Genomic DNA, 13,409 nt, shown 5'->3' with positions numbered 1-13,409 from the left:
TTGCAGCAACAACCCTGCTTCTCATGATAAGAATACTTTACACAAATAAAGACGTTACAGTGGGTTCTCAAATTCTTTCACCATAAAATAAGTTTCACAGAAATGATAAAGCTGGTGACGAGGTACTTCATTTTCCTCACTCATTGTTCAGTCTAGAACTTGGAGAACATTTTTAAATATCTTACTGCAGTTTTATCTTTTAACAGATGACTGTGTGTGCTTTTCCAGAATTATATAATCACCACAGCAGCTTTCCCTAGTTTTGAAGAACATTTTGGTTGTAGAACTATGACTGGTGTTTGCCTTTGAATCTTACAGTATGAACAACTGCTGCAGAATTGAGGACTTCATATTAAAATTTCTGTGCATCTTTGTATGTGTCTGATAAACTCATGACTGTAGCATATTCAGGCCAAACGAATGTATAAATCTATTGGACACACAGTCCCTTTTCAGGGGTGACCAAGGAATAATGTCTGGTTAAATAATTTGTTCACAGCTGCAAGCTAAGCAAATGGACGCTGAGAAAATCAAACCCAGGACTGCTGCAGAGTTTAGGTTTAGCAAAATATAATCTTAAACCACTGTGTCAGACTGTCAAGAGTAGGCTAGTCTCATTACTTACCTCCAAGTTTTTTCATATTCAACTGTAACTGAGAAATGCACATTCCATTTTTGTAGACCTGCCTGGTTGAGAAAAAAAAAACTACCCCTTCACCACAGGAAAAAAAAAGGAGAGCTATGTTTTAATCTGGTGGCTAGAGCTGTTATGTTACTTTGTAATAAGCATAATGACCCTCAGTTTCTTTTGATGGATAAGGACATCATTGTTAATGTATTGGTTCAATTTTTCAGAGGTTTGCAATGGCAGAAAGCAAGGAGCATACATCAGTAACTATTATAAGACTGAGCAGAAAATGATTGCATTAAATTAACAATGTTTACAATGTAGATCTTGATAATTTCCACTACCTAAGACATATGAAAGTGTTTTTCAATGTACGTGTGTTACATGCACCTGTTCAACACAGAAACAAAATTTAGACATATTAAGTGTCATCTCTGCGAAATTAAATAAGATGATATTGCAAAGGTATGCAGCATAGAATGACTGTAATGAAGGATATGACATCATAAACGGTGCAGTAATATTTATTATGTGAATCTAAAACAAAGTGCTAAACTTATCATTTGTTGATGTTAGCTTTCCATGGCAAAAGATCTGTAATGCACAGTATGTTTACTGCATTTATGATTCTATCTTGAAAAAGTTTAAAAAATGCAAGCACTGAATGGTGAACATGCTACATATCATGTCTCTTATAGTCTAGGTTTAGTGATTCCTTGGTAAATACATCCTGGAGTAAAAGGCATTTTATCGGCAGCAGTTCTGAGACCTCAAACACATACTTAGCAAAACACTGTTTCTTCATATCACCCTAGGCAAAACAAAATTTGGTCAATACAGCCAAGGTAGACTATGGCATTGCAACTTCTACAGATGGAGCAAATGTGCAACTTTTGATAGAATCAGCCTGCAACAGAGTATAAAGTCACTGGCAATGCAAGTTCTAAAGATGGTGCAAAACATGTAATTTGTGACTAGACCAGCCTTCAGGTTCATATGAGAAGGCTGAAAATGTTTCTGATAAGATCAAACTGGAAGGTCAAAAGTATTATTCCTGGAAAGGACTTTACCTCTAACAAAATTCTGACTTTAATTAAAAGTCTATTTTTGTAATAGTTATTGCAAAACTTTTTACAATATAGCCAACTCATAATGCAACATACAAACTTTTTGCAGTCCTTTATCAGTGAAGCAGTTGGGCTGGTTTATATGGTGATAGCAACTCCTGTGATAGTCTAGATCCGTGTTATGTATGGTTTGTATACAAGAACAAAGCCCTTATGTCCTGTACAGAGACAAAATAAACATGACCATGAATACAAATCAGAAACCTAGCTGCAATGTAGTGCACCTAGTGAAAGTAGTATGGTCAACACCAGAATTGTACCAGTTCAAATGCATAAGCATAAAACATTGCCAGGTCCTGAAACAGAATAAAATGTCTGCTGTGGGCAATGTTCCTAATTTGAAAACATGACCATTTCATAAGTAATATCAGCTGGTCTTTAAGTGACAGGAGGTCGACAAGGCTCACTCTTGTATCATGCACCATATGCACAAGCTAAACTCCACCAACACCATGTATTACTATAAGAAAATGACTACTAGCCAATGAGGAGAGTTAAGCCTCAAATGACTATTCCTTATCCAATCAAGGATGATATTCAAGCTACCCTTGAGGGAATCAGTGACCAGTTTATGGTCCTGAGATAGGGAGGTAGAGTTCAGTATAATCTGCATAGAAATGACACCCCAAAAGCCTGTTCTTTGCATAATATCTCTACAAGGAAGCATGTATATGTGCATGGTGAGCAGCAGCAGGCCTAAGGCAGAGCCTCTGGAATTCCATAATGCAACAAGTTCCTCAAGGAAGAATGAATTCCTGAGACAACTCTGCAGACTCTCGAAGAGGTTAGAAGAAGACAACTCAAGGACTGCAACACAAAAAGGCGCAGTGGGGAAACAGGCAGCTAGTCCAGATTTCATAATCTGCTGTGTCAAATGCTACCTTCAAGAGGTCATTAACTACCATACTGAATGCAGATTCAGTGTTATGACAGTCCATGAAACCAAGCCAATATGAGTCAGGAGAGTGAATAATTAATAAAAGACTCAAACTGTATATAGACTGCCTTCTCTGTAACATTATTAACATATGGTAACCTAGAGACAGGGTAAAAGCGCAACACACTGTGGATCCAAAGATGGTACTTGGTTCACAATACCACCTCTTAATGTTTATGGAAACACATTGATCCTTGGAGAGGTATGCAAAATCTGGAAAAAAACGAATTGAAGGCATTTAAACAACAAAGAACAAGCCAGTATGGACTATGCCCCATTCCATTTGCAGTAGCTACAAGCCTGATATTGCACTTGTTACATCAAAAGAGAAGACTTATCAATAGGTTGAAACACAGATCTGCACCATTTAGGAGTTGTTCTTGTATAGTCAATGCACATCCCACTGGAGACATCTGGGAGTGTTTTGGCCTAATATGATTAATTATACTGGCAGATAAACAAACAACAACCTGACATGTGAAGGCAGAAAAAGTTTATTCTCTAGGAAGGATAAACTGCCCTACTTGTTCACAACCTGAAACAAAACATAGCTGGTTAGTTAAAAAGCTGTAGAAATAAAATGAAAAAAAAATTGCATTCTTACAGGAGTTTTCTGACTAGTCCAGGTAATCTCCAGGTAACCATCAGTACCTCTCTGCTCTCTCTTCCAATATTTATTAAACAACATGAGCTCATGATCATACTTGCATTTATTAGGTCCATGAAAGCAAGATGCATAGAACAAGGGACAAGCTAATCAACAGTTTCACTGGTGACTTTGCTACAGGCATCACCAGCTGATCAGCAGCATCAACCCAGTCACTTGGATGGAGCTAATCAAGTGCATGGATCAGGTGGCTACTGAAAACATTACATACATTTATACACTGAACCCATTCAAGATTGACTGGCATTCCTAGGGAGAGCTCCAGGCTGAAGTGTATCAGATAGTGGTCTCCCAGCAGACTAGTCCCATAACCAAGGTTCAAGTCACCACACCTGGCTGGAAAATTAATTTCAGGGAGAGATTTATTTGATGAGCAGATCAAGTAATAATAGAGCAATTGCTTTGCACAATAGTTAACTCTGCAATAATGCACAACTTGATGAAGTCATCGTATGTGTCAGGGAGGGGTGTGTGGATCCCTTTAGTCTAAGGTGCACTGACTTTAGAATTAGATGTATACAGAGGGGTGATGCAGGGAATTATGAACTCTGCATAATTTCCCCCACTACAAAAATATCTTTAAATTAATGAGCAATTACCATTTCAAATCTTTTCTTCTTGATAGAACAATATTCACAAAGTAGTATTTTGGATGACTGCTCTTCATTTTGAATAATAACTTGAACAAACACTAATTCCGTCATAATCAGGAGGAATTCTCTACCAAAAACCTTGGACTTGTGCTGAGCCAGATGGTCATGTTACTAGGATTTAAGCAATTTCAGAGATGTATAAATGAGTCAGTGATGAAGCCTATGAACTCCTGAATGAAGGTCTTCATAAAATACCTGGAAGAGGTATTCTGATGGGGAGGAGGGTGAACTTTCCTACTTTAGTCCTGTTTCCGTTAATATTGTACATTCTATATGTACATTAACCCTCACTGACTTCATTTAAGAATGTTATACTTTCTATGGTTCTTTCTACTGTTTAACTATACAAAGCTCATTCTAAAACTGGCAACAAAAAGTTAATGTTTCCTGTGTCTAAAAATGCAATGTTATTACCAGAAGTGATGCTCATGTTCCCTTTGAGTCACACTGTGCCAGAGTAGATTATTTCGACCAGCAGGAAACCACACATCCTTTCTTCATTATGAACTGAACATACTCTAAGAATTATGGAAAAGTACCAGATGCATTACAGCCATGAAGGCTAGTCTAGTTATTAAACCTAATCCAGTCCCCATGACGAAAGTCTAGTTATTAAACCTAATCCAGTCCCCATGAGGTTAGTCTACTTATTAATCCTAATCCAGTTCCCATGAGGTGAGTCTAGTTATTAAACCTAATACAGTTCCCATGACGTAAGTCTAGTTATTAAACCTAATCCAGTCCCCGTGAGGCTATTCTAGTTATTAAACCTAATCCAGTCCCCATGATGCAAGTGTAGTTATTAAACTTAATCCAGTTCCCATGAGGCGAGTCTAGTTATTAAACCTAATCCAGTCCCCATGAGGTTAGTCTAGTCATTAAACCTAATCCAGTCCCCATGAGGTGAGTCTAGTTATTAAACCTAATCCAGTCCTCATGAGGTGAGTCTAGTTGTTAAAACTAATCCAGTCCCCATGAGGCGAGTCTAGTTATTAAGCCTAATCCAGTCCCCATGAGGTTAGTCTAGTCATTAAACCTAATCCAGTCCCCATGAGGTGAGTCTAGTTATTAAACCTAATCCAGTCCTCATGAGGTGAGTCTAGTTGTTAAAACTAATCCAGTCCCCATGAGGAAAGTCTAGTTATTAAACCTAATCCAGCCCCCATGAGGTTAGTCTAGTTATTAAACCTAATCCGGACCCCATGAGGCTAGTCTAGTTATTAAACCTAATCCAGTCTCTATGAGGCAAGTCTAGTTATTCAACCTAATCCAGTCTCTAAGAGGTGAGTCTAGTTATTAAACCTAATCCAGTCCCCATGAGGAGAGTCTAGTTATTAAACCTAATCCAGTCCCCATGAAGCGAGTCTAGTTATAAAATCTAATCCAGTCCCCATGAGGTGAGTCTAGTTATTAAACCTAATCCAGTACCCATGAGGCTAATCTAGTTATTAAACCTGACCCAGTCCCCATGAGATGAGTCTAGTTATTAAACCTAATCCAGTCCCCAGCAGGCTAGTCTAGTTATTAAATCTAATCCAGTCTGCATGTGTTATAAACCAGTGACACATCCTTGCAAACTTAATCCTGACACAAACATTGTAAACCGAAGTCATTTGAAACTTGATTTTGAACTCCACCGATTTCTGGCTTTTCTGCTCACAGTTTGTATGTCAATGATGCTGTCTGCTTTTGCTATGTCAGTTATATTCCTCTCTATGTCAATATTTTGGCCTCTGTTACCCACTGCGTCATTTTTTTACCCTTCTGCTATGTGGTATGATGTTAAAGGTGTTGCTGATGTCAGACACACCACAACCACAGGTCATTGTCTGTCCACCTCACTAGCTACTCAATCATACACAATAAGATCAAGCTGGATGGTCAAGCATGAAGGTATGTTTTTGGGTTAGGAACTAAGTCTGCCTCATAGAATATGTCATGTAACCTTTGCTAAAATGGAAGTAAACTTAACAGGAACATAACTGGGTGGCTCCTTCTTACAGCCACATTTGCACAAGAAAACTATGATCGCTTGACTTTCAGTAATGCAGCATGTCTGCAATCTTTAAGGAGAGACTGCACAGCTGTCCCAGAGACTCATCAAATACCACTACAGCTCAAAGTACTTTGGGAGGCAGCTTGGCTTGACATTGTTTATTAACCCCCCCCCCCCCGGTCAGGGTATGTAAAATTGATTTATAGTTTTATTATCCTTGAAATTAATAATAATGACCAGAAAGCTTTGCATAGTATATTTTCCAATTTCCTACCACTCTCAAAAGTACAGGGTTAGAGGGAATTTCTGATCTCATTTGTCCACTGTATATCTGTCACAACAGCCATCAAAGCTTATGAATATACTGGGATACCTGAAAGACATAGAAATGTTCACCTTGCCATTTGTTGTCAGCTGTGTTATATATTACTACTTTCAGAGGTAATGGTAGGGGTTAAGAATGGTTTGACTATAGTCACACTCCTTTCATTTGCCTACACAGTGCTGAATAAAACCATTAGTAAATATCGAGAAGGGGTGGAACCAAATTATGGTAAAATGGGTAAATCCATCAAAAGTGTGCATAGAACCAAATTATGGTAAAATAGGTAAATCCATCAAAAGTGTGCATACAGACTTTTTTAAGGATATACATGACATATTATGATTAGAAATATGGAACATTTCCACAAAAATGTGGACAAAAAGTGAGTTCTCGCCTTGTACCAGATGCACAGAGTTATATTCCAGCACTGACACTATATTGAAGTGGGTATGCTGTGAGGAAGAAATTACACTCCTGAAGTAACATTCTCTGGATGAGCTGTTCAAATAGGTGCCATCTACCTGTACTGGAACTGATGTTAGCTTAGATGGTTATCAGTGGTCCCATGGTATATAAAAGAAGCAATTACCCTGAAGCTGTGGTCAGATACCTCCTAGCTTATATAAACACTCTGTTCTTTCCCAAAAACAGGCGATAGAACTAGCAGGTCAACCCTATTCAGCAAAAAGTTAAAAATAAAACAAGTATGCTGTTAGTACCAAAGAAGGTGGCAAAATAAAATGACATAGAAAGAAACGTTGCAGAAATGGAAAACCAATGAAACTTTAGTAAACAAAATGTTACTGACGAATGAGGCGTAAAATGAATGAATGCATGACAGGAGAAAAGACAGAGAACTACAGCAAATATTGTACAAGGGAATATAGAAAACGCTCTTTAAAAATTTGTCAGGTTGAAGTATATGGCACAGCTACAAAACTAATTTTCTCACAAGGAAGTTTTTTCACAATATTAAAAATTTTATGAAATTGCATGAATTTAAAGTAGACACACACACACACACACACACACACACACACACACACACACACACACACACACACACACACACACTCACAAACTTTTCAGTCTTATATCAATTTTAGAAATAAAGAAGTTATGCACCCACCATAACATTCTATCTGTGTTGTCCATTTTCATTCTTCCTCAACATGTGAGTTCAGATCCCATCCTCAGATCCGATTAGGACGCTTTTTGCAGCTTGTGGCCTACTACAAACTCTCAAGCTCCTCCCTTACCCATAATGCTACAGTCCCCTTTCATACCTCAGATCTTGTTTGCTGATTTTTATTTCTAAACAACCCTATATAAATGAGAAACCACTATCTGGAGCTCAAAAAGAGGAACATTGGCTCCTCCAGTTTCCTCTTGTTTTTCCAGAAATTAAAAATGAGAAAAGGTAGGGGAATGGAGGGAAGGGAGTTGAGGAAGAATGAAAATGGGCAACATAGTTCTTTATCTGATTCTGTCAATTTTCATTCATTACTCAACATGTGGGACAGAATCCCCAGCTATCTGAAGCCCTGGATGGACTCTTAGAAAGGATATTCCCGAGTACTGTTGAGCCAAGGCTTCTCTTCTCCTAGTGACCAGATCCAACTTTGTAATGAGTAATAAAAGTATGGGGATTAGCCCAAGTGGCTGCAGCACAAATATCATCCATGGAGCATCTGGATAGAAATACTGAAGAGGTTGCCATGAATCTGGTTGAATGAGCTCTCAAAGGTTTTGGTAAGGACAAACACAACTTATTACAGACAAAAGAAATGCAATCAGTTAACAGGTTTACCCAGTCCTGAATCTGAAATAGAGATAAATAACTGATCTAATTTTCAAAATTTGTCAGTTCTATGCATATAAAAATGTAATTGTCTATGAATGTCCAACAAATGCAAAATGTATTCCCATTTGTTGGAGAAATTGGGGAAGAAAACTGGGAGGTGGTTGGATTGATTTATGCTGGATTCTGACACCACTTTAGGAAGAAAGGATGGGTTCTATCTTTATGGAAAACCAAATAAGGAGGTTTAAAGGATAAGGCTTGTAGTTCTGAAACTCTTCGAGCTGATGTAATAGCTACCAAAATATTGTTTTCCAGGTTAAAAGCTTTAGGCCATATTTATTAGCTGGTTCAAATGGTGATTGATTTAAAGATTTGTAAGACTAGGTTCAAATCCCACAGTGGGGTAGGATCTTTAAAGGGGGTTTCAGTAAAAAGGTTCCTTTAATAAAAGTCTTACATAGTCGTGATGAAGCTAAGGAAGAATTGTCAGCTCCAATATGAAAATTTGAAATAGCAGTCAATTGTACTTTGACTGTTGAAGAACTAGCCCCTTCATTAAAAATAGTAGCCAAAATTTTGAGATCCTTAAGGACTAATGCTGAAAGGGGGTCAATGTCTTTCTTCTGAGCCCAAATAATAAACCTTCAATCAAGATGCTTTCTGAAGAAATTTGGAGATCAGGGGAGTTGGGGGATAAACATAAAGGAGACCGGGGGCCAGTCATGGAGAAGAATGCCTTTCAGTGACTCCCTTGGTGGGGGGGGATCAGGGAAAAAACCTGCTGCACTTGTTGTTGAGGGGAGATGCAAATAGGTTGTAGCATGGATGGCCCCATTGATGGAAAATTGTCTTCACAATTTCCTTGTTGACAGACCACTCATGAGGCAATAGGATGGACCTGGTCAATTTGCCTGCTATCACATTGGATTTACCTGGAATGTACATTGCTGTCAGAAATTGATTGGATGAAATTGCTCGTTGCCACATTCTCATAGCTTCTCTGCATAAGGGGTAAGGTCTGGTTCCTCCCTGTTTGTTGATGTACCAGACTACTGCCATATTTTCTGTCTGAATCGCAATAGTCCTTGAAGGGAGAGAGTCTTGAAAGGCCTCCAATGTTAGGAAGACTGATTTAATTTCTAGGACACTGATATGCATGCTGGCCTCTTTTGGAGTCCAAGTGCCTTGGACTGACTTTCTCAAGAAATGCCCACCAACACCCAAACTGGGATGCGCCCATGGTCACTATGACTTTGGGCTGAGAAAAAATGAATGGATGGCCCTGCGAAATCTTATCAGAGCAAATCCACCACCTGAGATATCTTTTGCATGCCAGAGTTATTTTGATCTGGGTGGGCAAGGGCTGGTACAGGATGGATCACTGTGTTGCCAGGGTCCATTGAAGAATTCTCATGTGGTATCTCGCCAATGGTACCAGAATTATGGCAGTGGACATAGAACCTAACCGGGCTGACAGTGATGAGTTTTGAATTATCTTCCTGACTTGAAATGTTATCGTTTGTACTCTTGGAAGGGGAATGGAGGCTGTCATTGATACAGTGTCGAACAAGGCTCGTATGAATCCTAGAACTTGAGTTGATTCTAGATGAGATTTTTTGAGAATGATAGTAATGCCTAGGTGAGAGCAAAATTGGAGTACATAATCTCTTGCTTTGATAAGCAGATGCCTGGTTGGGGCAGTAATGAGCCAATCATCCAGGTAAGAAAACACTTGGAATCCGTGCAGTCTCAAGTGAGCTGCTACTACTGCTATGCGTTTAGTGAACACCCTGGGGGCTGTGGTGAGACCAAAAGACAATACTCTGAATTGGTAATGACTGGCTCCCAGATGGAAGCATAGAGATCTCCTAGATCACCTGTTCCTTTTTATATGATAGTACACATCGTGAATATCTATTGAGTGCATCCAGTTGTCCTTGTGCAGGAAAGGAAAATGCACTGAACCATGACCATCCAGAACTTGGTATGTTGAACAGATTTGTTCAGATTGCTGAGATCCAAAACTGGTCTCCAGTCCCCTGTTTTTTTGGCACTAAAAAGCACCTTGAGTAAGTTCTGGATTCTTTCTGGACTGGGGGGAACTCTTGGATGGCTCTTTTTTTAACACCTTTTTTAATTTCCAGAGCTGATGCTTTCCTCTGACTGGGTGGAACATCAGGAATTCTGTTTATTGTTAGGGGAAGGGAAGTGAAAAGGGAATTATTTAACCTCTGGAAATAATTCTCTGCACCCATGTACCTTTTGTAATGTTTAGTCAGGCACCCTGGTGCAGGGATAGATGATCCTGACTGCCTCCAGAGGTGGGTAATTGGGACTTTTTTCAGGAACACTGGTAGGGCTTGTCAGAGAAAGAATCTCTGGAGCCCTGGTTCTGCGGGCCTCCTCTGCCACGAGGGCAGCATCTTCCATTAGAGTTCCCCACTCTACCCCTGGGGGAACTATCTCCACGCAGATCATGGAAAGGACCCTGAGACTTTCTGAACCACATCTTCTGACCACCTCGGTGATTCCTAGAGAAGGTTTTTTGAGGGGTCTAAAAACGTACGCCCACTGCAGATAGGATCTTACCATCTTGCTCACACCTGGAGAGTGTGTCCTTCACTTTGAGGCCCATAAACTTCTTTCAAAAGGAGCATTAACAAAGGAGGACTTGATTGGCTTCACAAAATCACACAAGTGCATTCAGGCATGCCTTCTAATAGAAATGTCTGAACCTGCCACCCTTAAGGTACCTGCAGCTGCAAGTGAAATTAGCCTTGTGGACGAGTTAGTAATGGACTGTAAGGTAGCCAGCTGTGATGCAATGGAAGTCTGCACCTCAACAGTAATGCTGCTGAGAGGGATTTGGAAAGCTCTTTAATCAAATCCCTCTGTAGTCTGGTATAGTGTGCTAAATAGTTCAGCGATCTAAGAGCAAAGTCGCTGAAGCATAACCACACTTCTCAAACATGTTCATCACCCTAAACTCACTGTTAGGGGAATGAACAGATGAACTCTGTCCCTTGAGTTCTTTCTTCGTGGCTGAATATAAAATATACTAATTGAAGGGAAAAGGAGTTATGAAGACAAAAGGACTTTAATTTGACAAGAAAACTCACTATAATGCTTGACTGTAGTGACCACATCCTTACACAAAGGCAGCAAATGAGATTTATACCCATCAGTAGTAACTTGCTAGTGCCCGTTATTGTCCAAGCTTCACTACTCCTACATACCACCACTTAGGCTCGGGACTGGTGGTCCTACAACACAGTTCCTGCACCTCACCATCTCTGCTGCTGACCAGATATGGACCACCTACAAACAGTCTTAAACTGCTTCCCAAATGAGGGACTTCCCTTTTCTTATAGAGTAGATTTACTGGCAATCAGGGAAGAACCCTAACATACAGCAAAGCTCAGATTAAGAAACTTGCGGTAATGGAAATTCAGTAAGGCTGGGACACAAGACAAGATGAGGAGGAAGAAAAGGTCACATCCATTTTCCCCGTTCCATAGGAATGTGACACATTTCACCCACCTGCCACTGTGCAGCACACATCTTCATGCTTTGTGCATGCATAGCACTATGATAATGATTCCTGGTAATGGACCATGAGCCCCATCTTATCCTGCATTGGAGATACATGCAGCTCGGTGCTGCAGCCTTCATCTTTCTGCTTGTTCTTTCTACAGTCTAGGTGGATTCCTAAACTGGAGTAACTGGTATGACAGATGAACGTCATGATTATGTGCTTGAGGCTCTGCCTTCCTTTCAAGTCTGTCACAGTGAGCCACAATGAAGTGGTCTTTCCATATACCTGTAATAGGCGAAAATGTCTGCTCAGACAACAGAGTCATAACAACAGCAGAATCCAGTGTCTGTTTCTTCTTCACTGCTTTTCAGCCACTGCCTTTTGGGACAAGTGTATGGTAACACTGCTATATAATCCACCTCGATCGTGTGGGGCAGTGTAGTGCCTGTTACTGTATAAGTGGGCGTTTCTTTCTTCCTCTGTTCCTTCTCTGCTGCTGTTTTCAGATTTCCTGATGTCATTGTGGTGGAGCCCATTACTGTCATCTCTAGTTACTGCATCACCTTGTGGTTGGGGTCACCCATTTGAAGGGGTAAAAATACTAAGCTATACTAATTCCATCCTGCATAGCAGAATAATGTTGGGCTGTAGTAGCCACAAATGTCATATTTGTATGTGGTGTTCCCAAGCTGCTGCTCCCCCTTCTAAATTAACTGCATTTTGTTTTGTGGCATATATCTAAAATATATAATAAATGTATTGTTTATTTAGCTTGGTTCAGCTTAGTTTGTTTACCAGGGTAGGGCACTGATCAGATATAATTAATTTCAGGTCCAGCCGGGTAGATAAATGAAACAGAAGCATAATGCAAACGTTTAGCACATACATTAAAATTCTCATGGCAGAACCATTTAAATGAATAGCTGGTACTACAAGCATTGTGCATACCTCACTGTGGAAACATTTCTCTTCTTTACCGACTCACTTACCGATTATATTTTATTTAGGATGGTACAGTGGTGCAGTGGTTGCACTGTCTCCTCACTGCAAGAGGATCTCCGGTTGCCTTCTGTGTGGAGTCCATACCTTTCAACTGTCTAGATTTTCGCAGAATGTCCAGATTTTTGCCTCATATTTTTGATCTGTTCCTCGCCAATTTTGTTGTTTTCTGTCAAATCACTGGGATGATCTGAGGATTGAAGTCACTAAATAATGACATACATTTAAGTTTCAGACTTCAAATCTTTCAGAAAATGTGTGCATTAAAACAAACCCTTTACTCTAGAAACTTTCTAAGTTTATAAGAGCAATATTTCAAATGTGTTCCTATTTTTGGGCATTTATCCCTGCATTTTGTCGGGATTTGTCCAGATTTCTTGCGCTAAGAGGTTGAGAGGTATGGTGGAGTCTGCATGTCCAGGTGCTTCAGTTTCCTCCTACATTGCAAAGACATGCATCTGGAGTATTTCTCCCCGGGCCTCCTCTGAAAATTGGCTTCATTCCAAGTCAAACTTTCTCTATAAACAAATGGTAAATAAATAAATTTATATGTTTGAAGATTGGGCACTTTGGCTGCTGGCTACAGAACACAAACTGTTGGTAATACGCACTTCCCCAAAATGGGCATTCATAACAGGATATTGTTGTAACTCTGATTTGCTCTTGCCCTGAGGTGTAGTAACCATGAGATTAATTATGTTAAGGTTAAAGACCGCATGGGTGTTTAGGAACTTGCCC

General features: G+C 39.7%; 1 protein-coding gene across 1 annotated transcript in view; it reads right to left on the bottom strand.

Moving 5' to 3' along the window:
* LOC122792185 (bone morphogenetic protein 8B-like) overlaps positions 1–13,409 on the bottom strand; it is a 709,252-nt gene that overhangs the window by 302,929 nt on the left and 392,914 nt on the right. The window lies entirely within an intron of this gene.

The sequence above is a fragment of the Protopterus annectens genome, chromosome 1.part2 (genome assembly GCF_019279795.1).
Source record: "Protopterus annectens isolate FY-2018-M chromosome 1.part2, PAN1.0, whole genome shotgun sequence".
Taxonomy (NCBI): Eukaryota; Metazoa; Chordata; order Ceratodontiformes; family Protopteridae; genus Protopterus; species Protopterus annectens.
Note: the sequence above shows the minus strand (reverse complement) of the source record. Positions and strands in the feature narration are given on the sequence as shown.